Source organism: Ornithorhynchus anatinus, chromosome 7, assembly GCF_004115215.2.
Source record: "Ornithorhynchus anatinus isolate Pmale09 chromosome 7, mOrnAna1.pri.v4, whole genome shotgun sequence".
NCBI lineage: Eukaryota > Metazoa > Chordata > Mammalia > Monotremata > Ornithorhynchidae > Ornithorhynchus > Ornithorhynchus anatinus.
In genome coordinates this window covers 20605772-20632509 of record NC_041734.1, presented here as the reverse complement: position 1 = coordinate 20632509, position 26738 = coordinate 20605772, and the positions used below count along the sequence as shown (strand labels likewise).

General features: G+C 45.3%; 1 protein-coding gene across 1 annotated transcript in view; it reads left to right on the top strand.

The window, feature by feature from the left end:
• Positions 1-26738, top strand: part of TTC39C (tetratricopeptide repeat domain 39C) — an 82347-nt gene that overhangs the window by 11593 nt on the left and 44016 nt on the right. The gene's annotated exons all lie outside the window — the stretch shown is intronic.

Genomic DNA, 26738 nt, shown 5'->3' with positions numbered 1-26738 from the left:
GAATTAGTACAGTGCTCTGCACCTAGTAAGTGCTTAATAAATACCGTTACTATTACATCAGTAAAAAAATTTGAGAACCTTAGCCGGTGACCCTTTCTCTTAGCATCCCATCCTAAATGGGTTTCTTATTGGTATCTAAGTTCTTACTATGTTCCGAGGCACTGAATTAAGCGCCGGGGTTGGACACAGTCCACGTAGGGCTCAGTCTTAATCCCCATTTTACAGATGAGGTAATTTAGGCAAAAGAGTAACTAAATGACTTGCCCAGGGTCACACAAGAGGCAAGTGGCAGAACCCAGGTCTACTATAACCTCTTTCCACTGAGACACGTTGGACCTTTAAGTTTTTCCCTCAGAACATACCTAGACCCCAACTTTTCGGTTAAACCGTAGCGAATTTGGAAATTGACGGGTCCAATTCTCAATTATAAAAAGCTGCATTCAAATTAAAATTGAAGTTGAATATATTGTTTAGGATTCCTGTATTAATGCAGTGAGTCACTCTTTTGGCTGTTAATGCTCTGTTTTTCTCTTTTGTGAATCAGGAAAGCCTTCGCCTCGTATTGAGAACTGGTATTTTGAATGAGAAAGAAGCTCAATGTTTTTGGATCCTCAGTAGTCCACGTGGCATTTTTGCTTACTCAATTTCTTTGTTTCAAATCTGGATAAAAAAGGAACTCGGATTCTTCAGCTACACATTGGTCAAGGGTTAAACCAGGAACAACAAACCTTTTATGATCACTTTTGTGGAATTTCATTAGAATTATTCTTCCTCTGATTTTCCCCAGGGTTGAAGTACACCTGTAACTATGTAGTAATTTGCCTGCTGTTGATAGCCCAAAGGTCATTTTATTCAAATATCATGAAGATCGGGTTGCATTTTGGACCTTTTTCAGTTAGTCCCTGGGTATTCATTCTGTGATTGATCAAATAATCAATGATACTAGAAACCGGGTTATTTGAAGTACTGACTAGGAAAGGAAAGAAACAATAGTGATATTTATGCTGTTAACGGTATTTAAGTTGCAGTACAGTGCCTGGCAACTGGTAAGGGCTTAATAAATACCATTATTCTTATTACTACCAAGTGCTTAATATAGTGTTCTTCACAGAGTAAGTGATGAATAAATAGAATTGGTTGATTGCTTCAGACGGTCCTGGTGTATAGCCACGTCTGAATGTTTTTGAATTGGTCGGGGGAGTAAGTCAACGTCAAAGAAATTTCTGTTCTGGGAAGATTGCCCAGATAACTATGGTAAGAAATGAGACTGATTTCATCAGAGTTTCTCACACTGAGTACCAGAGAAGCTGGCACTTTAATTGTGCAGCGATGGCATGACTCAAGCTGGAAACTTGACATGAGTAATGCCGTTACAGGGAGATCAACCAGACCATATTGGTTTGGGCTTGGCTCCTACCACATAACTAACGGTCTATTGTTTGCCTGTTGGTGAAAGACAACTTCTTGGGAGGCTTACAAGTCTTTGCTAAAAATGAGTTAAAAGCAGCAGTATTTAGTTGCGATGTCCTTTATTGAAATGTCTTTTAATTGAAAAATAGATACGTAGTGTTGCTCCTCTTCTAATGTGAGTTCAGTCTACCCTACAATTGGGCATGTCACTTAACTTCTCTGTACCTCACTTGCCTCATTTATATAGGGATTTTATAATAGTAATGATAATAATAATGATGGGATTTAAGCGCTTACTGTGTACTAAGCGCTGGGGTAGATACAAGCAAATAGAGTTGGACACAGTCCCTGTCCCATGTGGGGCTCACAGTCTCAATCCCCATTTTACAGATGAGGTAGTAAGGCCCAGAGAAGTGAAGTGACTTGCCTGAGGTCCCATAGCAGACAAGTGGCAGAGCCGTGATTAGAACCCATGACCTTCTGACTCCCAGGCCTGAGCTCTATCCACTGGGCCATGCTGCCAGTGTGATCCCCGTGTGGAACATGGCATCTCTTCCTCCTCACTGCCTGTCTTCTGGCCATTTTGCTCTTCTATGACCATTAGCATCGCCACCAGAGAGGAGATTTAGAGAGAGATGAAACTTGGCTGCTTGGTTGAATGGTTTCTCTCAAATGAAACATGCCCCAGACAGAACTCCCTGACTACTGCATCTCACTCCTTGCTGACCTTCCTGCCTCCTGTCTCTCCCCACTGCAGTCCATACCTCACTCTGCTACCCAGGTCATGTTTTGGAAAAAAAAAAAAAAAGGTTCAGTTCCCATCTCCGTACTCATCAGTTTCCTCCAGTGGTTGTCCTTCCACCGTCTCATCAAACAGATACTCCTTACTATGGCCCTTAAAGCGCTCCATCAACTCACCCCCCGACCTTCCATCACAGATTTACCTCACTGATTTCCAGTCCTCTAGCGCCAGCTTGCGCACTGTGCCCCAATCTCGTCTCTCTCGCCACTGACTCCTTTTCCACGTCCTGCCTCTGGCCTGGAATACCGTCCCCTTCCATATGTACACCGGACCACCACTCTCTCCATCTTCAAAGCATTATTAAGGTCACATCTCCAAGAGGCCTTCCCCAGTTAAGACTTCTTTTCCCGACACCCTCTCCCTTCTCATTCAGTCATACTTAGTGTGTGCTGAACACTGCATTGAGTGCTTGGGAGAGTACAATACAACAGTAAACAGACACAGTCTCTGCCCACAATGTGTCTTCTCTGCACTTGGATCTGTATGTACCCTTTGAGCGCTTGATATTTGCCCCACCCTCAACCCCACAGCACTTAAATATATATCTGTAATTTATTTATTATTGTCGACCTCTCCTTCTAGAATGTAAGCTTGTTGTGGGCAGGGAATGCCTACCAACTCTTTTGTATTGTATTTTCCCAGGCGCTTAGTGCTGTGTGCATACTAACCGCTCAATCAATACCACTGCGTGGTTTACTCAAGGCTTGGTGGGGGTGGAGGTTGAAGCCGTCTGCCAGAAAGAGGTTATTAATGGATTCATTTGGATTAGTTTACCCATTTGGTCACGAAGGGTGTGGGCAGGGACAGATTGAACATTTGAAGTATTTGATGATTTAGGATCTCTGCTCATTAATGACTTGCATCATCGTGTCCAACTGGTATCTCAGAAAAAATAATAAGATGACTTATAAACAAGAGCATATACAATTTTGGGGGGATAGCAGAGCTATGGGCGTTGAAAATGGTGCACTCAGCCTCCAACGGGGCTGTGATGGAAAATCAGCATGGCTTAGTGGACAGACCACAGGCTTGGGAGTCAGAAGGTCATGGGTTCTAATTCCAGCTCCACAACTCCAGAGCTCGTGGTCCTCCCTTTTCTATCGTTACTGGATATGGGCTCGCCGGGGCATGGACCAATGAAGCAGTGAGGCCTAGGGGATAGCACACCAGTTCCCTGGTGTCCTAGTAGTTAGGATCCTGCCCTCTCCCTGCCACGGCCCAGGTTCGATTCCCGGTAAAGGAACTTAATTTGTCTTAAGTGCTTAGTACAGTGCTTTGCACCCAGCCCTCAAATGCAACTGAATGAATGAAAGGAGCAAAAGCAAACAGGCCCGTGATTACCTGGTGAGGAGGGCTTGATACCTGTCTAAATCTGCATTTGCTTAGGCAGACAGTTAAGATCTTGACTCAACTCTCTGGAAGGATTACAGATAGATTTCTCTCAAACATGAAATCTTACGTCGTGATTAAACCGGGAAGAAAAGATCATTGCTATCACGTGCCCCATCCTAATGTTAAGTGTCACTGACCTCTTACAACCTTAAAGGTTCATTTGTGGAGATTTTCTTCATTTGTTCTTTTCACAAAGAGTCGATTCACTTTCAACACCTTCCCCGCCCCAAAGCATGACACGATTTGACTAAATTCTAGTTGGAAATAGAGGGGATTCAGTCAGTCAGTTAGTGTGTGCAGAGCACTCTACTAAGTGCTTGGGAGAGAACAATACAACAGACACATTCCCTGCCCACACCGAGCCTTTACAGTCTAGACGGGATGCAAATGAGCTCTGTGGTGAGTGGAAAATTCTGTGGCTTTGAAGCTGAACTCAGTTGACTGTTTTAAATCCAGTTTCCTAAGGCCAAGAGACAGCAACCCAAACCAAAGTGGAGACTCTGAGGTGATTCAAGAGGTCTCTAAGCTCTGCAGGTCCCTGCATGGCATCATGGAAAAAGCAGTGACCTAGGAGTCAGAAGACCTGGGTTCTAATCCCAGCTCCGCCGCCTGTCTGCTAGGTGACTGTGGACAAGTCACTGCACCTCTCGGTGCCTCATCTTCCTCATCTGTAAAATGGGGATTGACTACCTGTTTCTCCCTCCAACTTAGACTGCCAGTCCATGAGGGAAGGGGTTGTGTCGGTCCTGATGATCTTGTATCTAACCAAGGGTTTAATTCACTGCTTGGCATATTTTCATAAGGGCTTAACAAATATCACCTTTACTATTCTTATTTAACAAATATCACCAATACTATTATTACTTTCCAAGAATTTCTTCGGACCGGCAAAGAGTTGGTTGATAGGGGTCCTGAGGTGACTTCCTCAAGGTCACATAGCAGAAAAGTGGCAGAGCTGGGATTAGAACCCAGATCCTTCTGACTCCCAGGCCCGTGCTCTATCCACTAGGCCATGCTGCTTCTCAAGGAGTTAAGTGAGCTGCCCAAGGTCCTACAGCAAGCATGTGATGGTCAGGATTAGACCCAGGTCCCCTGGCATCGAGGCTCATGCCCTTTTCACTAGGCCCACACTGATTCCAGGAAGAAAATATTATTTAGCAACAATTCTATTAATATTTCCATAAAATCCAGTTATTAGATGCAGTCTTTTCTTTCGCTAGGTTCAAACCCAAGGTAGAGTTTTGCTTGGATTACAGAACAAAATATCTACCAATTCCAGACATCCGCTACTTCTCAGTTCAGGTCTTGGCTTTCCAGGCCTGTGAGCTTCTTGGCAACCTCACTTTCTCTAAAGAGACTCTTTTCCTTCTATATAGTCCTTTCTCTGGTCACCATCCATGACCCAATTCCTGATTCAGTATTACTTCAGTCTCTCTGTCTCTCTCTCTCTTACGGTAGTGTTTGTTAAGCGCTAATTGTGTGTCCAGCACTGTTCTAAGCACTAGGGTAGATGTTCCACATGGGGAATCACAGTCTTAGTAGGAAGGAAGACAGGTATTCAGTCCTTATTTTCCAGATGAGGCAAATGAGAAGTTAAGTGATTTGCCCAAGGTCACAGCAAGCAGTTGTGATAGCATCCTGGTTGAGACACACGCTACAAAAAACTCCTGCTTTCTGCTAGTCCATTTGAATCAGGCAGTGTTTGGAAAACCGTGAAATTGCAGTTCTTTTTCCTTGAAAGATCCTTCTGATTAACCAGAGGAGACGTGCTGGGTAGGTCATCCTGAGACCTCAGGACTGAGAACTCACTAGATTGTCAGTCCTTGAGGTCAGGGCTTGTGTTTGGTACAGTGCTTTAATATAGTAAGTGCTCAATAAATATCACTGCTGGATTATGAACTATGTGCCAGGCATTCTACTAAACTCTAGGTAGATACAAACTAATCAGGTTGGACACAGTCCCTGTCCCAAATGGGGCTCACAGTCTTAATCCCCATTTTACAGATGAGGTATCTGAGGCACGGAGACATCAAGTGGCTTGCTTAAGGTCACACAGCAGGCAAATGGAGGAGCCAGGTTTAGAACCCATGTCCATTGACTTCCAGGCCCACACTCTTTCCAGTAGACCTCGCTCCTCAGAACTGTGCACTCTTTCCACTGGAGCCAACAGTGCGGCTCTTGTTCACGGCAGAAGTTCAAATGAAACATTATCTGAAGCAGAGTTTTTATAAGAAGAGCTCAGGAGCCCAGAAGCCAGTTCTCTGGAGCCTTAGGATGGGAGCCTTGTAGAGCTGTAAAAAGCCATGTAGAATTTCTTCCAGATCTTGGGGAACCCCCTTCTGCATGTGGAACCTATCTGCAAAGGACCTACTCCCTGCTTTCCAAAGAAGAGCTCAAATGATGATACTTCCTACGTGGAGACAGGTCTAACAGTTTCCAGAAGGGCTAAAGTTACCCAAGCCCTTTAGGGTGTAAACATCTTTAGGGCAGGGGCTGTGTCTTTTATTTTTATCATACCTCTCTGAGTCCTTATCTCCATGCCGGGCACTTTGTTGATGCACCATAAATTCTACTGTGCAGTGAAGGAGTGATGATCTTGATCCTCTTTCAGTTAGGTCGAAGAAATCTTCTCCCTCCTCTGAATAAAAGAATCAATCAATCGTGTCTATTGAGGACTTAATCTGTGCAAAGCACTTTACTAAGTGCTTGGGAGAGTCCATTATAGCAAAGTTGGTAGGCATGTCCCCTGCCCACAATGAGCTGACAGTCTACAGGTGGAGAGACATTAATTTAAATTGTGAATATGTACATAAGGGTTGTGGAGCTGAGAGAGGGGTGAATAAGGGGTGCAAGTCAAGTTCCAGAGTGATGCAGAAGGGAGTGGGAGAGGAGGAAATGAGGGCTTAGTCAGGGAAGGCCTCTTGGAGGAGATGTGCTTTTAGATAAGGCTTTGAAGGTAGGGAGAGTGATTGTCAGATGTGAAGAGGGAGGACGATCCAAGCCCGAGGCAGGACATGGGCAAAAGGTTGGTGGAGAGATAGATGAGGTAGAAAAGAAGTGTTTGGCTGCAGGTCTTATGATGATAGAATTCACTGAAGGCAGGACACATTCATTCATTCAAACATACTTATTTAGCGCTTACTGTGTGCAGAACACTGTACTAAGTGCTTGGAATGTACAGTTCAGCAACAGAGAGACAATCCCTGCCCAACAACGGACTCACAGTCTAAAAGGGGGAGATAGACAGCAAAACAAAACAAGTAGTCAGGCGTCAATACCATCACAATAGATAAACAGAATCATGCATCATTAATAAAATAGAGTAATAAATAATATATACAAATATACACAATATGAGATGCATGCCTCTTATATGTTCTATACAGTATTCAGTATGGCTGTTAGTCATAAGGTCAAAAGATGCTGCTAACAATCACTATCTTCAGGAAGAAAAGTGAGAGAGCTGCCTTGAGAATTACTCCGGTATCTCTTTATCACTGCCAGTTACTTACATACTTAGCATCAAGTGGTAAGAGAGAGTCATGAACAGTGAGATAGTGGAATGCAATCAGGCACCAGGACCGAGGCCAAACTCAGTGAAGCAGCTTCTGTGGGCAAGCGTATAGTGAGGGAATGGATGACAGCCCGACATTTTGTAAGGCAAGCCGAAATAGGCTATTTCCAAGTAGGGAGGGCAGATCGGGTCTTCAGGGCACAATGTCTTACCGTGCTGTTCGGGAAATCCTAGACTTTGAGACCAACGACCCAACATTTCTAAACTGACACCCCGCTTCAGCCTTGCCCCTCACCGGTAAGGAGGCTAGCCTCCTTTGCGGCACCAGCTCCAGGGCTGAGGTGGTGAGGTGAGAGCTGCAGAGAAATGAGGAAACCATTTCAAAAGTTGTGGCGGGGGCGAAGTAAGGGAAGGCAGCTTAAAGGAGGTGGGGAGGTGGAGCGGGAGAGGCCGAGGAAGTCAGCTTGTTTTAATTCCAGAAAACAGTGGCCTCCCTGGCATGGAACCTCTCCGACTCAGTAGAAATTAATGTGGCTATAGTTGTCACCCACAATTCTGGGTAATTTGGGTGAAAATGGGGGATACAACCTTGGTTCAGGAAGTGACCACTCCCCTCCTAAGCAGCACGGCGTAGTGGATAGAGCACCAGGCTGGGAGTCAGAAGGTCAGGAGTTCTAATCCACCGCTTGTCTGCTGTGTGACCTTGAGCAAGTCATTTCACTTCTCTGGGCCTCAGTTACCTCCTCTTTAAAATGGGGATCGAGACTGTGAGCTCCACGTGGCACAGGGATTGTGTCTAACCCAAACCGCTTGTATCCACCCCAGCGAGTAGTACAGTGCCTGGCACTTAGCGAGCGCTTAACAAATACCATCATTATTATTAACATTTATAGTGGATCCTGTGAGACGAGCAGTTAGGTCTTAAAGCTTTTTGATTTAAGACCCAGTATTCAGGAGCCAGTTACATCGCAAGTGCCAGCCTGCATGTGGTAATCAGGAGACAGACTGCTTCCTTGAGCCAGAGGCATTAGGAAATCCTATGATACCAAGAGGCAGATTTCCAAACAGTGGCAAGGGCTACAGGAGACAAGGCAGATTGGGCCAGGGAAGAACCATCTGAGACGCAGAAACTCTTGTGGGTTAGAATAGCAGATCTCCTGGGAGTTGAGGGGATGGTCCCTGAAACTGTTGGAATAGAACCCCCAAAAGGCATTTAGGAAACTAGGATTTCTTCTCTTGATTTCCGAGAGGGTAGGTCAGGCGTGCTTGAGCCATTAATTAAAACTTGGGTTTCACCAGTTTTTCCAAGAGTACCCAGTCTGGCTACATTTCATCAGGTGACCTCTGTGAGGTGTAGAATGTAGTCCTGTCAACCCCCCTGGGGTATTGAAACACTGTAACGTGGAAATTAGGGAGGAGGGATCAAGGCTAAAGAGGGGGAGAGACGTTGAAGCTCAGAGAGACGGGATTTGGCCGGGGTGGCGAGGGAGGAGAGGATTTTTCTTTTTTGAACAGGTGTTCCTTCAGCTCTGAACAATCACAATACACAGAATCTGGAGCTAATGTCATGCACGAACAAATCCGGCCTGGTATCCAGTTGCCGCAGGGAAATCAATTCACTCCCTGCTCCTTCTACCCCTTACCCTGCCTCCACCCTGCCGCTTACCAATTTGCCAGCGATTTGAAGCTTCGACCTTCTGCCCTCTTCCCACGTGCCTAGGCGACTCTGTCAGAAGTGGCGGGGTGCCATTTACTGGGAAACAAAAGAGGAAGGAGGGAAAGGGTAGGGAGAAGGTGGGAGCTATGTCTGACTGAACTAGTGGGGTCCCCTGCCCTTCCCACCTCACCCCAATTCTGCTCTGCCTTCGGCTGAAGCAGACAAATCCCTCTTCAGCCATTCTCCCCTTGGGCTTCCCACCTGCTCCTCTTCACCACTCTCCAGTCTGCCTGTAGCAGCCCCCAGTGTAACTGCCCTTCTCCGCCACTGATCCTGTCCCTAATAATAGTAGCAATTCGGATATTTAAGTACTTACACTGTGTCAAGAACTGTACTAAGTGCTAGAGTAGATAAAAGATAGTCAAGTCCCAAATGGAGCTTGCAGTCTAAGTAGAAGGGAGAACAGCTATATCTTATTGAGAAGCAGCGTGGCTTAGTGGATAAAGCACAGGCCTGAGAGTCACAAGGACTTGGGTTCTAACTTCGGCTCTGTCACGTGTCTGCTGTGGGACCTTGGGCACGTCCCTTAACTTCTCTGGGTCTCAGTGATCTTGTCTGTAAAATGGGGATTAACCTGATTAAGTTGTATCTACTGAGAACAGGGCTTAGCATACAGTAAGTGCTTAGTGAGTACCATTATCATTATTATTATTATTTTATTATCATTGGTATTGATTGAGCACTTAATATGTGCAGGGAACTACTAAGCACTCGGGAGAGTTCAGTACAAGAGAGTTGTTAGAGCTGATCGCTCCCTCAACAAGCATGCAGTCGGGACGAGAAGGCAGACGTGAATACAAATAAATAATGTATAATACATAATTTATAGATATGTATAGAAGCCTTTTGGGGTTGAGGTTGTGGCAAATATGAAATGCCCAAAGGTCACAGTATTAAATCCCCGCTTTGCACTCAGAGGCCCAGAGAAGGAAGTTAAGCTATTTGCCCAAGATCATCCTACAGACAAGGCGCAGAGCTGGGTTTAGAACTCAGGTCCTCTGGCTTCCAGGCCCACACTCTTTCCACAAGGTCTTGCTGCATCCCTGCCGAAAGCTGATGGCGAGCCCAGCTGGATCAAGCGTGCTTTCCTCCACACCTGTGCTGGGTGAAGCGCTCTTCCCTTTACCCCACAATCTCATGGGATGCAGCCCCGCCTTCCGGCTTGTCGCCCCCACCTCTCCTTCCCAGTCCCAGCTCTGGGGTTGGAGCCCGGAACAGATTGGAACAGGAGAGGGGAGCAGATCATGCTATGGTTACTGCTGCTGATGTTTTTACTCTCTCTTTCCCCGTCCTTTCCTCCCATTCCCTTTTCTGTTCCCAGTTTGGGATGGAGAAGGGCAGGGAGACAAAAGATACTTGAGCATGGGAGTAGGGAGACAGGGAAAGAGGGGTCTGACCTCCTAGGAACGCAGGAGGGGAATAAACGAGGGGAAAGGGACAGCAGGGAGGGATTCAGAGTGTTGTTTTTTCCTTCCCTGTAGGGCCTGGGCCTCCCGTTGGGCTTGGTCCTGGAACAGAACCCAACAAATTACATAGAAGTCTGTGGGAAAACGAACCTCACATTACATGCGTATTTGCAAGGTCTACATTGTGGCCGAATTGTGGAATAGTCCTATACTAAAGTCTCTCCAGGTGTAAGGGGGTGGGTCTCGTAGGGAGGACCCCCTGATAGGACAGCAGCTGTGAGGTGGAATTTTCAAGAGGATGGGCCAATGTTCAGACAAGTGGAAAGTCAGAAGTTGGATCGATAGGATTGAACACAGGCAAATGGGTGGAGAGACCCGGGGACCAGGAAAGGCTTGTGGGCACATCTGAGCAGGGATTTGGGCCCAAGTCTGGAAAGACAAGCAAATCCACAGCCAGGGTGGGGATAGATTATTCTAGTTCCAGGCTTTGTCTTTATGGTTTCTGGGTTTGTAGACTCCTTAATAATAAATTAATTTCTCAATTTCCCCAACCCCTTTGTGGTGGGAAGGGAACATGTCTATCCACTCCGTTCTGTTGCACTCTCCCAAGCACTTAGTACAGTGCTCGTCATTCTCATCAAGGGACCGTATCTCCTAACTCTGTTTTGTTGTATGCATCCAAGGGCCTCTTACGGTGCCCTGCCGACGGCACTCAATGAATGCAATTAATCGATTGATGGATGGTGTCTATGATGAACAGTTTGAATGCAGCATTGATGTTTGCATGCTTTCCGAAGGCTAAGAGAACTGATCCTGTATGACTGCACGAGAGCTTTGTGAAGGAAAGGATTTTTCATTCATTCAGTCGTATTTATTGAGCACTTACTATAGGCAGAACACTGTACTAAGCGCTTGGATTGTACAGTTGAGCAATAGAGACAATCCCTCCCCAACAAGAGCTCGCAGTCACTGCTCTGTACGAAGTTGGAGGCTGAATAAATGCTGTTGATGATGTTTTGAATTAATCACATGGGATGCTTACTTTTGGAGTGCAATTTCCATTCAGAAAGCGCATTGTGGGCAGGGAACATTTCTACCAACTCTGTTATACTGCCACATCCTAATCGCTGAGTACTCTGCATACAGAAAGCGCTCAATAAATATGATTGATTTAGACTGTCATGGCAATGGTGGTTTACTAATTTTTAATTAAGGTTTTACTTAGTTATGGTATTTATTAAGTCCTACTGTGCTAAGTGTGGCATAAGGCAATCAGATTAGATGTGGTTAATTTGCCACGCTAATCTATTTCTGTAGAAAACAGGCAATTTTCACATTTCATCTTTTTATTTCAGACCTAAAGAAATAGCCAGAAAATGAGCTTGCATTATTTAGCATTGAATGCTTTCATTTAATGCATATAGTTTAAGCTTTGTTAAGTTGTGAAGACATTTCTTCCTTAAGCTTCTTGAAAGGTGGGTTTTAGGACAGATGCTAAAGTCAACATAATTTTTGTTTTTCAGTACACAGAGTCTTTCTCGCTCAACCTGAATATTTACAATACATCTCCTTCTTTTCCCCAGTCCTGACACTGGCTCATTTCTTAGACTGTGGCTTGGTAGTGCTTTTGAGTGGGGGATGGTGGAGGCAGAAATCCTAAGACTGCATCAGAAAATAAAATTTTTTTTTCTCAGCCCAACAGGGCAACCACTGTTAGCTTTGTTGACATGACACATTAAAATAAAAAATTTGGAGAAGGAAACAATGAGGCTGCCAGAAATTGGAATGTGCACAAACTAATAGCTGGGGCAAGATCATAGCTTTATTTTTTTTTTCTAAAAATAGAGCCATGAAAATTTAAGAGGGCAGATGAATATTGTCTCTCACAAACCTTAAAAGAGCCAATGCCTTTAACTGTTCTGTGTTGCATGCATCGTGTTAAAGTCAGTCAGTATTTATGGAGCTCAAATAATAATAATGATAATAATGACGGTATTTGTTAAGTGCTTACTATGTGCCTAGCACTGTTCAAATAATAATATTAATTCTGGTATTTTTTAAGCATTTACTGTGTGCCAAGCACTGTGAGAGGCAGCATAGCAAGAGCAATGGCTTGGGATTCAGAGGATGCAGGTTCTGATCCCGGTTCCATCACTTGTCTGCTGTGTGACCTTGGCCAAGCCACTTAACTTCTCTTTGCCTCAGTTCCCTCATTTGTAATATGGGGATTAAGACTGTGAGCCCCAGGTGGGACAACCTGATTACCTCGTATCTATCCCAGTGCTTAGAACAGTGCTTGGCACGTAGCAAGCGCTTAACAAACACCATCCTTCTTATTACTAAGCACTGGGGAAGATACAAAATAATCAGATCTGATGTGGGGCTTGCAGTCAAAGGTGGAGGGAGAACCCCTTTCGCAGGTGAGGGAACTGAGGTACAGAGAAGTTAAGTGACTTGCCCAAGCAGGTAAGCAGCAGAGTCAGGATCAGAACCCAGATCCTCTGACTCCCTGTCCTTTGCTCTTTCCAGTAGGTCATACTGCTTCTTCCTTGTGCAAAACACTGTACTGAGCATTTGAGAGAGCACAGTAGAAACAGTAGACCTGTTCTCTGTCCTCAAGGAGCATATGCAGTCTGGTGGGGAAGAAGTTGCAGGAAGGAGGAAGCAGCAGAATGTAAAGATAAATACCCAAGTGCTAAAGGTGGGTGTGTGAAAGAAAAAGGTGAAGTGAGTACCCAAGTGCTGAGATGACATGGTGCTTAAGGTGGAGATCATAGGGTGGAAAGGTGAGACTAATCACGGAAGGCCTCCTGGAGGAGAAGTGATTTCAGAAGTTCTTTGAAGGGGGGGCGAATAGTGGCCTGCCAGTTATGAAGAGGCTGAAGGGAAGGCATGAGCATGGGGTCGCGGTGCGAGAGACAGGAATGAGGAACTGTGAGTTTGAGAACAATGCTTATGCAAGAAGAGTTGTAGAAGAAGAGCGAGGATTGAGAAGGGAGAACCGATTGATTACCTTAAAGCCAGCGGCCAGGAATTGCTGCCAGTGGCCATGCTGAGAGGAATGGACTCTATTTATATTGATGAGTCTCTGCTTGTTTTGATGTCTGTCTCCCCCATTCTAGACTGTAAGCCCGGTGTGGGCAGGGATCGTCTCTATTGCTGAATTGTACTTTCCAAGTGCTTGGAACAGTGCTCTGCACACAGGAAGCGCTTAATAAATACAACTGGAATGAATGAATGAATGGACAACCACTAGAGGTTTTGAGGAGGGGGAGGATCTGCTTGAAGGATGTTTCAGAAAAATAATAACATTAATAGTGATGGTATTTGTTAAGTGCTTACTCTGTGCCAAACCCTGTCCTAAGCGATGGGGGAGATACAAGGTTATCAGATTGTCCTAGGTAGGGCTCACAGCATTAATCCCCATTTTACAGATGAGGTCGCTGAGGCACAGAGAAGTTAAATGATTTGCCCAAAGTCATACAGTTGACAAGTGGCAGAGCCAGGATTAGAACCCACGACCTCTGACTCCCAAGCCCGGGCTCTTTCCACTAAGCCACGCTACTTCTTTGAAGTGGAGGCTGGAGGCAGGGAGGTCAGTGAGGAGGCCGATGCACTCAAATCAGGAAATGACAAGTACTTGCAAAGCTTAACCACCATGCCTAAAACTTAGGCTTGCTAATTATTTTAAGGTTCCATGACCGCTCTGGTGAAAATTCCCAGGTAACAGTGATCTTTAACCAGGTATTTGCATTGTGGCATAAATTGGTCCTTTTTAAATGTACTCCAACTTGCACATTTCAGCAGATGCCTAATAGATAAGGGAATTGAAGTCCAAACTGTACTTTTTTGGTAATAAGGCACTGGGCTGGTAACATATGCTGTAAACGAGTGTGTCAGTGTTTGAATATTATGAGTCACGTTCAGTCAGAAAATGGAGAAGCGCTAGTAAAAGTCAGCTAAATTTATGCAGTATGTATTTCTCAAGTAGTCCTTTCAAATGAGGTTTTTAATTTGCTGCTTTTGAATTTTCGCACAAAATCCAAAGACTAATCATGGCAGTGGCCAGGGATCATATCCCATATAGACTAGCAAGGATAGTTTTTTTTTCCTTCTTCTGGTTTTGTTTTGATTTGCTCTTACTTAACCAAATATGACCCTTGACCCTTGATATAATCCTTGATCTAGGTAGAAGAGCCACCGGGCTGCACATATTTCTTCCCCTTTCTAGTCATTTAAATACAACAGAAGATAGGGTCCCAGACTGAGCTCCTCTTCCCCCTCTACTCCCTCTGCCATCCCCCCTTTACCTCTCCGCAGCTAAAGCCTCATTTTCCCCTTTTCCCTCTGCTCTTCCACCTCTCCCTTCCCATCCCCACAGCACTGTACTCATCCGCTCAACTGTATATGTTTTCGTTACCCTATTTATTTTGTTAATGAATTGTACATCGCCTCGATTCTATTTAGTTGCCATTGTTTTTACGAGATGTTCTTCCCCTTGACGCTGTTTATTGCCATTGTTCTCGTCTGTCCGTCTCCCCCGATTAGACTGTAAGCCCGTCAAACGGCAGGGACTGTCTCTATCTGTTGCCAACTTGTTCATCCCAAGCGCTTAGTACAGTGCTCTGCACATAGTAAGCGCTCAATAAATACTATTGAATGAATGAATGAATGGTTCTTGGGAAACAATTTCAGTTGAGCAAATACCTACTCCTTTTTGAACAACTCAAATTGAAAATGCAGTGAGTGCTGATCAGACTATGATTATGTAAAGTATATCATGCTCCTTTTTTTTCCCTACCTGTAATTAATGGAAGAGAAAGACTGTAAGCTCCTTTGAGAGCAGGGATTCTGTCTAGTAACTGCATTGTATTCCTCAAGGGCGTAGAACAGTGACCTGCACAAACAAGTACTGAGGAAATCATAGTAATAGGAAAAATAACAGTAATGATATTTCTTAAATGCTTACTCTGTGCTAAAAACTGTTCTAAGCACTGGGGTAGATACAAGTTAATCAGTCCCTGTTCCACATGAGGATCACAGTCTAAGAAGGAGGGAGAACAGGGATTGAAGTGACTTGCCCAAGGTCACACAGTTAACAGCTGGTAGAGCTGAGATTAGAACCCAAATCTTCTTACTCCTAGGCTTGTGCTCTTTCTGCTTGACCATGCTGCTTCCCCTAAACACTACTGATTGATTGATTGATTGAGTTGTCATTCTAGTCTTTGTTTTCTGTGTTTGGTCTGGTGGTGCCAGATTTTCAGTGGTTTTTTCAAATAAGGGCTCTCACATATATACCTGAATGTTAAAGTGGCCAGAACTGTGGATTAGTTAGTTCCATGGAAGATCTAACTACTCCTTTCCCGCAGAAATAAAAGAAAAAATGTTACAGACCTTTAAGTTGAATATTGCTAGGCAGCCTGCCGTCACCCTCATGAACTGCACTTACTGAGCCCCTACTACTTGCAGGGTGCTGTTCTAGGCTTTTAGGAACAAACATAAAATAGAAAAAATAAATGGCCGTCTGTACTCTTGGGAAGCTTCAAATCGAATAGGTGAGAGAAGCAGATATAAATCACCCACCCTTCAACAAGGAACAGCGAAGATTCAAGGGATAAAGAAAAAGCACAAGCAGTTAATAGATAATAAACAGATACGTACGTGATTACTAAGGTGGCTGATGGAGTGACATGTCTTGGAAGGTGGGGGTGTTAGGGAATGCTTCTTGGGGGAAGCAATTTTGAATGTGGGGAGGCTTGGCTATTTGCAGCAGTGAAGTGCCAACTGATACGAGCGGTGGTTGGGAGACAAGAGAGACGTAAGTGAGGTTAGGAAGTTAGTTGGGAGTAGCTAAGCCTGCACCCTTTCTCCATCCAGACTGACACCACGGTAGTCCAAGAAATTGTCGCTACTCAACTACTGCGTCGGCCTCTTTGTCAACTTTCCTGCCTCCAGCCTCTCCGGTCCATACTTTGCTGCCATGACACGCATCTCCCCGCTCCTCAAAAACTTTGCCACCGGCTCTGCATTCCTCTCCACATCAAGCAGAGACTTCCATTGATTGGCTTGAAGGCATCCTGCCTCCTTCTCTTCTATCCCTCCTACCCACCGCACCCCAATTCTCACCCTTCTCTACTCAATAATAACAGTAATTACAATAATGGCATTTAAGTGCTTACTATGTGCCAGGCACCGTACTAAGCGCTGAGGTAGATACAAGATAATCGGGGTGGTCACTGTCCCTGTCCCCAATAGGGCTCACAATCTTAATCCCCATTTGACAGATGAGGAAACTGGAGCAAAGGGAAATTAAGGGACTTGCCCAAGGTTACTTAGCAGACAAGTGGCAGAGAGGGGATTAGAACCCAGATCCTCTGATGCCCAGGTCTGTGCTCTTTCAACTAGGCGATAACTTGCTGGTTCTCGTCGCTATCTATGCCGACCTCTTATTCACTCTCTCCCTCTTACCCCCTTCACATCTGGCAGACCACTGCTCTCCCTGATCTTTTGGGCCCTCCTGAAATCACGTCTCCTCCGGGACGTCTTCCCTGAATAGTTTCTCATCTCCCCACCCTACTTCCCCCTCAACAACGGCCCTTTCAGCACTTTCTCTCCTCCTGGCAGCACTTACATGCTCATCTTTAAACTATTTTGTTCTCCCCTTCCTGTAATTTATTTCCGTGTCCATAGACCCCGCTAGATTGTCAACCCCTTGAGAGCAGGGATTGCATCTACCAACTGTGGTACTCTCCTAAGCACTTAGTACAGTACTCTTCACAGAGTAAGTATTCGATATATATAGTTTTTACGATACAGTGGGGGAAGAGAGCAGATAGATAAGAGGGAGACAGAGTGTGGAAATCCTTGAAGCTGTTAGTAGTTTTTATTTTGTGAGAAGAAACGGGTAGTCCTTGGAGGTTTTTGAGGAGAGGAATGATGTGTTCCAAATGACATGCCACTCACTGGAAGTCAGATAATTTGAAGAGGGAAGAGGCTTCAGGTGGGGAAATCTGTAACAGGAGGCTGTTACAGAAATCTAGCTGGAAGGTATGGCGACATGAAGCAATATAATAACAATAAGAAGAGAGGGGAAGAGATCGATCCTGAAAATACTATAGCAGAAGCAGCGTGCCTAGAGGATGGAGCATGTCTCCTGGGAGTCAGAAGGTCCTGGGTTCTAATCCAGGCTCCACCACTTGTCTGCTATGTGACCTTGGGCAAGTAACTTCACTTCTCGGCCCCTCAGTTACCTCATCTGTAAAACAGGGATTAAGCTGTGAGCCTTATGTGGAACTTGGACTGTGTCCAACCTGATTAGCTTTTATCTACCCCAACACTTAGTACAGAGCCTGGGTCATAGTAAGTGCTTAACAAACACCATTTAAAAAAAAAAAAAAAGATGTGGGTTCTAATTCCAGATCTGCTATTGGTCTGCTGTGTGACCCTGGTCAAATGACTTAACCTCTCTGGGCCTCAGTTTTCGTATCCATAAAATGGGCCTGAGGTAGATTGTAAGTCCCAAGTGGGACAAGGACTTTATCTGATCTGATAACCTTATATCTGTCCCAACAATTAGCACAAATCAGCTCTTAATAAATGCCATAGTTGTTAATGATGCTTACCAGAGTATTATAAATGTCAGAATTTCTATTACAGTACCATACCCACACTTCTAATATAAGGCAGACAGCAGAGGGAGTAAAATAATTAATTACACAATTGAAATAGCTGGACGTGGCCCAAAGCATGGGCAACGATTTGAATCGTTGCATGCACGTGAAGGAAAAAGTGTGAGCCAGGACCCCGGAGAGGCTTGAGATTTCTACAAGTCTTGAGTAATTTCTCTTTCTGCACTCTCTTATTGGTCTTAGAGCTGTTAATTAGTGGCCACTTCCTCCCAGAAGGTCTGAAATCCCTAAGGGCCTCTGGGTTATGTAATCCCTTGCCCGGAACTGGTCTTCGGTTGCCAGAAAGAATTACCTATTCTGCTTCTGCTTCGTTTCTTAATCAGTCCAGGTTTATGTCTCTCTCCAAAGCTATATAATCTATCTTTACTATCTACTGATTGATGTAGCGTATACATAATACATAATAGAAATTCTGACATTTATAAAACTCTGGTAAGTATCATATGTGTGTGTATATATATGTGTGTGTGTGTACTGTTGATTGATGTAGCATATGCCAGTCATTCTGTGGCATTTATTGAGCACTTAGGGTGTGCAAAACACTTGACTAAGTGCTTGGGAGAGGACAGTATAACAGAGTTGGTCGACATTTTCCCCTGCCCACAAGCAGCTCACAGTCTAGAGAGGGAGACAGATATTAAAATAAATTATGGACAGGTACATAAGTGCTTGGGGGCTAAGGATGGGGTGAATAAAGGGTACGCATACGAGTGCAAGGCTGATGCAGAAGGGAGAGGAAATAGGGGAAATGAGGGCTTCGTCAGAGAGAGCCCTTGGAGAAGGTGGGATTTTAATAAGGCTTTGAAGTTGAGGAGAGTTGTCATCTCTTGGATATGAAGGGAGAGGGAGTTCCGGGTCGGAAGCAGAGGGCAAGGAGTTGGCAGTGAGGTAGAGAAGCAGCATGGCCTAGTAGAAAGGCATGGGCCTGGGAGTCAGAGGACGTGGGTTCTAATCTTCTGTTCTCCATTTACACTCACTCCCTCGGTGAACTCATCCGCTCTCACGGCTTTGACTACCATCTCTACGCAGATGACACGCAGATCTACATCTCCGCCCCTGTCCTCTCCCCCTCCCTTCAGGCTCGCATCTCCTCCTGCCTCCGGGACGTCTCCACCTGGATGTCGGCCCGCCACCTAAAACTCAACATGAGCAAGACTGAGCTCCTCATCTTCCCTCCCAAGCCCGGTCCGCTCCCAGACTTCTCCGTCACCGTGGATGGCACGACCATCCTTCCCGTCCCGCAGGCCCGCAATCTCGGTGTCATCCTTGACTCGTCCCTCTCGTTCACCCCACACATCCTATCCGTTACCGAGACCTGCCGGTTTCACCTCTACAATATCGCCAAGATCCGCCCTTTCCTCTCCACCCAGACGGCTACCTTACTATTACGGGCTCTCGTTATATCCCGGCTAGACTACTGTGTCGGCCTTCTCTCTGACCTCCCTTCCTCCTCTCTCGCCCCGCTCCGGTCTATTCTTCACTCCGCTGCCCGGCTCATCTTCCTGCAGAAACGATCTGGGCATGTCACTCCCTTTCTTAAACAACTCCAGTGGTTGCCTATCGACCTCCGCTCCAAACAAAAACTCCTCACTCTAGGCTTCAAGGCTCTCCATCACCTTGCCCCTTCCTACCTCTCCTCCCTTCTCTCTTTCTACCGCCCACCCCGCACGCTCCGCTCCTCTGCCGCCCACCTCCTCGCCGTCCCTCGGTCTCGCCTATCCCGCCGTCGACCCCTGGGTCACGTCCTCCCGCGGTCCTGGAACGCCCTCCCTCCTCACCTCCGCCAAACTGATTCTCTTTCCCTCTTCAAAACCTTACTTAAAAATCACCTCCTCCAAGAGGCCTTCCCAGACTGAGCTCCTCTTCCCCCTCTACTCCCTCTGCCATCCCCCCTTTACCTCTCCGCAGCTAAAGCCTCATTTTCCCCTTTTCCCTCTGCTCCTCCACCTCTCCCTTCCCATCCCCACAGCACTGTACTCGTCCGCTCAACTGTATATATTTTCGTTACCCTATTTATTTTGTTAATGAATTGTACATCGCCTTGATTCTATTTAGTTGCCATTGTTTTTACGAGATGTTCTTCCCCTTGACGCTGTTTAGTGCCATTGTTCTTGTCTGTCCGTCTCCCCCGATTAGACTGTAAGCCCGTCAAACGGCAGGGACTGTCTCTATCTGTTGCCGACCTGTTCATCCCAAGCGCTTAGTACAGTGCTCTGCACATAGTAAGCGCTCAATAAATACTATTGAATGAATTGAATGAATAATCCCGGCTCTGCCACATGTCTTCTGTGTGACCTTGGAAAAGTCATGTAATTTATCTGGACCTCAGTTGCCTCATCTGTAAAATGGGGGTTAAGATGGTGAGCCCCACGTGTTCAACCTGATTATCTTGTATCTACCCCAGCTTTTAGTACAGTGCCTGGCCAATAGTAAGCACTTAACAACTACCATTAATTAAAAATGTGGACTGAACATTTTATTAGAAAAATGATCTGGGCAGAAGAGTGAATTATAGTTAGCCTTAGTTTTGACTACGATACTATGACATTAAATTCCTGTCAAAGTCTGTCTTCCCCTCTAGACTGTAAACTCTTTGGGGGCAGGGAACATATCTGCTAATTCTGTTGAATTGTGCTCTCTCAAGTGCTTACAACAATACTCTACACATAGTCCACACTCAATAAATATAATTGATTGATTGATTGTTATGCTCTAAGCAGTACGGCCTAGTAAATAGAGAACGGTCCTGGGAGTCAGAAGGTCATTGGATCTAATCCCGGCTCCCCACTTGTCGGCTGTGTGAACTTGGGCAAGTAACTTCACTTCTCTGGGCCTCAGTTACCTCATCTGTAAAAAGAGGATCAAGGTTGTGAGCCTCACGTGGGACGGGGATTGTTTCCTACCCAATTTACTTAGATCAATCCCAGCGCTTAGTACAGTGCCTGGCACAATATAAGTGCTGAACAAATACCATCATCATTATTATTATTGTTATTAATAGAATTAGCAGACACGTTCCCTGCCCACAAAGAGCTTATAGTCAAGAGGGAGAGGCAGGCATTAATATAAATATATGAATGATGGCTCTGTGCCCAAGTGCTGTGGGGTTGAGGGAAAGGTGAATAAAGGTTGAAAATACAAGGGTGACACAGAAGGAAGTTGGAGGAAATGAGGGCTTAGTTAGGGAAGGCCTCTGGGAAGAGATGTGATTTCCTTAAGGCTTTGAAGGAGGGAAGAGTGATTGTCAGATATGAAGAGGGAGGGTGTTATAGGCCAGAAGTAGGAGATGGACAAGGGGTTGACGGCAAGACAGGATAAAAAGGAAAGTAGGAAACCAAAGCAATAAGACCAGTCTATCCTATTTATTTATTCATATTAATGCCCATCTTCCCCTCTAGACTGTAAACTAGACTACTGTGTCAGCCTTCTCTCTGATCTCCCTTCCTCCTCTCTCGCCCCTCTCCAATCTATTCTTCACTCTGCTGCCCGGCTCATCTTCCTGCAGAAACGCTCTGGGCATGTCACTCCCCTTCTTAAAAACCTCCAGTGGTTGCCTATCAACCTCCGCTCAAAACAAGAACTCCTCACTCTAGGCTTCAAGGCTCTCCATCACCTTGCCCCTTCCTACCTCTCCTCCCTTCTCTCTTTCTACTGCCCACTCCACACACTCCGCTCCTCCGCTGCCCACCTCCTCACCGTCCCTTGGTCTCGCCTATCCCGCCTTCGACCCCTGGGCCACGTCCTCCCGCGGTCCTGGAATGCCCTCCCTCCTCACCTCCGACAATCTAATTCTCTTCCCCTCTTCAAATCCCTACTTAAAGCTCACCTCCTCCAAGAGGCCTTCCCAGACTGAGCTCCCCCCTTTTTTCCCTCTGCTCCCTCTACCCCCCCCCCTTCACCTCTCCGCAGCTAAACCCTCTTCTCCCCCCTTTCCCTCTGCTCCTCCCCCCTCCCGTCCCACCCCCTCAGCACTGTACTGGCCCACTCAACTGTATATATCTTCATCACCTTATTTATTTTGTTTAATGAGATGTACATCACCCTGATTCTATTTATTTGCCATTGTTTTTATGAGATGTTCTTTCCCTTGACTCTATTTATTGCCATTGTTCTTGTCCGCCTGTCTCCCCCGATAAGACTGTAAGCCCATCAAAGGGCAGGGACTGTCTCTATCCTTTGCCGATTTGTACATTTCAAGCGCTTAGTTCAGTGCTCTGCACATAGTAAGCGCTCAATAAGTACTATTGACTGAATGAATGAAAGCTCACTGTCGGTAGGGAATGAGTCTGTTTATTGTTATATTGTACTTTCCCAAGTGCTTTGCACTCAGTAATACTCAAAAGAAACGAGTGACTGACCGAATGAATGAATGAATGAATTTTGCCCTTTTTGTCCTGACAGCAGTGCCCAGGTTGTTTGGGGTGAGGGGGCTGATGTAAGTGTGGAGTGTGGGCAAACTGGCAGAGCAAGTATGGCAAGCTGGACCTGCTCACAGCTGCTGGGGGCACAGTGGAGAGTGTAGGTAGGGAGGCTCTCACCTGGAGAAGTCTCAGTAACAGTGTCCTATTCCACTCCTCTTGGTGATGGCGTGGGGCTTGAACAGAACATTGTGCGTAGCAATGGTTTCCAGAAACAAATATTGGGATGTGGGGAGCAAAGGGGTGTGGGGTTTTAGGGTTGGAGGGAACTGGGTTTTGGGATGTACGGGAGTCAGGAAAGCCTCTAAGTACAGGGGCTGCGGAAGGGGTGAGAGGATCAAATGGCAAGGAGGCAAACCAAAGCGTCATTTTTACTCAACCTTAGGAGTTGGCCTTGGTGCCAGGCTAGTTCTTTTAGAGAACCTAACAGATGGCAGGTAAGTCTGGGGGAAAAGGAACTTCACAGTATGATCTTTCATATTTCTGAGGAACACACTAGGACTTTGTAGTGGGGTGTGGAGTATTGAGTTGTAAGAATTCAAACGATAGAGAACCGAAACCCTCATCTCTTAAAAATAGCACAGCATCAGCCTTATTTGGTACGGCACAGCCTCTTAAAATCACTTGCCTTGAGGAGGATTAACTGAACAAGGCATTCTTCCCTTTGTCTGGTTCCTTCAACTGCAGTTGAACAGAACCCTGCTGTTGACCCTCTGGTGAGGATGTAGTGAAGAGATGCTGGAGAGGCATATTTTTTGCTGATTCTGGAAAATGGTTGGGTCCATCAGGGTTTAGCCATGTTATCGATGAAGTGATCCCTTAATCCCGAAACGGTCTTACGTTTTACTGAGCCCTCCATTACCTTTTGCCCATGGATCTTTTTTTAGAAAAAAATAATAAAAGTGTCTTTATTGCAACCTTAAGTGAAGGGATTGCCTGGAATCCCTTAAAGACATAAACTTGAACATTTTTGAACTCCTGATGTGTTTAGTGAGTTCTGTTGGGCCTGGCTATTTATAACATTTTGAGTTACCAGTGGGTCCAGAAGAGTTTTTAATTTGCCATTAGTCTTGGACAGAGTGCTTCCTTGAAAAATCAATAACTGTAGATTCTTCTGGAGTTGTGAATTTGCACACGACAGCGTTTAAGTTGTAAAATATCACAGTCAAATGTAAACTGCCAGTATATGGCTAGGCTAAGAAAATGTGGGAAATATTGCCTATAAATTCAGCAACTGAAAACCTAGATCCTTTTGGATTTAATATGATTTTTTTTAGAGGGCTGGCTCATAAAAACTGACTTCATTAAAGTGCTTGTTTAGTGTTGGAAGTTAGATTAGATGCCCATAATTTTTCCAGATGGCGTGAAAATGTTCATCATGGATCTCTGCTCTACCAACTGGATTGAGGAATTAATTCCCTCAGAGAAATTGTTATTGATAAAGTATCTGAAAGAGAGAGAGAGAGAAATGAATTGAAGGCTAACAAGCTGGCTTAGATGGAATTGCTTTCTAACAGATGCTCTGATTTGGAAGAGAAGCTGCCTCTGGTAGTCAGTCAAAGGTGGTTATTGGACACTTACTGTGTTTAGATCACTGTGCTAAGCTCTTGGGAGGGTACAAAGTGACAAGAGTTGGTTGACATGTTCCCTACCCAGAGCAAGTAGAAGTAGTATATAATATGGGGAATAATTTTGGTAATTTCCATTCGATTTTCAAAAAGAAATATGTGCCACTGACTGATCTTTAATGTTGTCATTTTAAAGCCTAGACAGAAAAGCATCATGGTCTCATGGAAAGATCACGGGCCTGGGAGCCAGAGGAACTGGGTTCTAATCCCACCTCTACCATTTGCCTGTCATGTGACCTTGGGCAAGTCATTAAATTTCTCCGTGCCCCAGTTTCCTCATCTGTAAAATGGAGATTCAATGTCTGTTCTCAGTCATGTAGAATGTGAACCCAGTTGGGATAAGGACTGTGCCTGACCTGAATACCTTGGATCTATCCTAGTACTTAGTACAGTGCTTTGTAAATAGTAAGCGCTTAACAAATACCACAGTCGTTGTTATTCTTATCATTGTTCCCCAACCCAGTGAGTCCTGAGAATGTCAATGCTCCGCCTTCTTTGATTTTGGTGCACGTGTGCTGGAGTACCTACTTGTTGACCAGCTTACTTCCCCTACATTCTGCACCTTCCCTCTTCCTCCTTTCCTTCCCCCCATGCGTTCTAATCCCTACTCCGTCACATGTCTGCTATGCGACCTTGTGCAAGTCACTTCACATCTCTGTGCTTCAGTTACCCCATCTGTAAAATGGGGATAAGAGTGTGAGTCCCATGTGGGAAATGGACTATGTCTAACCTGATTAACTTGTATCTACTCCAGTGGTTAGAGCAGTGCTTGGCACATAGCAAGTGCTTAACAAGTACCATTATTATTATCACTATTATTATTATTCTGTCAAGCGGGAGATGGGGTGGAAGGGGCATGCTTTGGGAGTTTCCCTGATCTAAAAGTTGGGAGGCAGGGAGCTAGAGTAACTGCAGGTTCTAGGTATCTTGGTATAGCAGGTTCTTAAAAATCTCTTCCATTTGTGTAACCCTAGGTAAGGAGGGACCTGGCCTGCGATTCTCAGGAATTGTCAGGGACTCTAGCTGGGTCTTAGGGACACAGTCCACCTCACTGGCTACCATCCTGTCATCGTTCCAGCGCGAGATGAGGCAGGCAGCAACTTTCATTTTCGAGCAGAAAAGAACCACTGAACAACAGAAAGCTTCCTATAGAATGCCATGAAATTGAGGCCATTTAGCCACACGTTTTCACAGAGTAGCTGATGCTGAAAAGCTTGCGATTTTGTGCAGCTCCCAAGAAGGTAATACGCTGCTGGTTTTCAGAAGCATCAACTGTAGGAGCAGGCAAGGGAAGCAGGTTTATGCAGCATCCAGGGTAGGGTATATTTAGATTTAATGAACCTGGGACATGGATAGGGCAACTTAAAGGTGCAGCCAGAATGAATTTCAGATCTCAGTCTTCCCCCAACCGCAGGTAGTGGCGGTAATAGTGAAAGGTAATCAATCAATATATTTATTGAGTGATTACTATGTACTAAGCATTTGGAAGAATACAGTAGAAGAGAGTCTATAGATGCATCTTCTGCCTGCAAGCGGCTTAAAGGAATGGGTGACCTTTCCCCTATGCGATACAGCCCTATAATAATAGTAGTTATAATAATTATAGTATTTCTTAAGTGCTTACTATGAGTCAGACACTGTTCTAAATGCAGGGGTAGATACAAGATAATAAGGTTGGACCCAGTCCCTGTCCCACATAGGGCCCACAGTCTTAACCCCCGTTTCACAGATGAGGGAACAGAGGCACAGAGAAGTGAACTGACTTGCCCAACATCACACAGCAAACAAGTAGCAGACTGAGATTAGAACCCATTATCTTCTGACTCCCAGGCCCGTGCTCTATTCACGAGACCATGCTGCTGCTTCCTGGATGTTTTTAAAGAGTGGAAAGATGTGTGTCAAGTCCTGAAAGATGATCTGTGGAGAAGGGCATGAAGGTGTGAAGAGAGGAAGCCAATGCAATAGCTTAATAGGGATATCACTTCATCGGTGGTATTTATTGAGTGTGTACTATTTGCAGAGTTCTGTTCTAAGCACTTGGGAGGGTCCAATGGAACAGAATTGGTAGACAAGTTCTCTGCCCACAACACAGATCTGGGGCCAGGGTGGGAGCTGTTAGGACAGAAGGAAGATATGGGTCCAGGAACTGTCATGGAGGAAGAATGGGCAAGATTTAGCGGTTGACGGGACACGGGGGCTGAAAGGAAGAGTGTAAGATGAGGCAAAAGTTGCATTCCTCCAGGCCAGGAAAGGGCCAGGAGAGAGGAAAGTTGGGAGGAGGGCTGGTTGGAAAAGAACCGTAATCCAGGTAATCTTTTGTGGAGTCATCAAGAGCTGACTATCCAGTGTCTTGTTTGAGTTGGTTCTTAACCCCTGGACCACCCCAAATTGCTCCTTTCCATGACAGCAGAGGACCGAACGTGTTTTAAAATAATAATCATGATACCTGTGGTATTTGTTCAGTGCTCATGTGACAGGCACTTCACTTAGTATTGGGATAGATACAAGATAATCAGGTTGGAAACAGTGCCTGTCTCACTCGGGACAAATGTCTGAGGGGCAGAAAGAGCAGGCTTTGAATACCCATTTTTATAGATAAGGGAACTAAGGCACAGAGAAGTAATTTGACTTGCCTAAGGTCGCCCAGCAGACAAGTGGTGGACCTGGGGTTTAAACCCAGGTTCTCTGATTCCCAGGCCTGTGCTCTTTCCATCAGCCCCCCACTGCCTTCCTATAATCACCTGCATTATAGTTGCCTGCAGG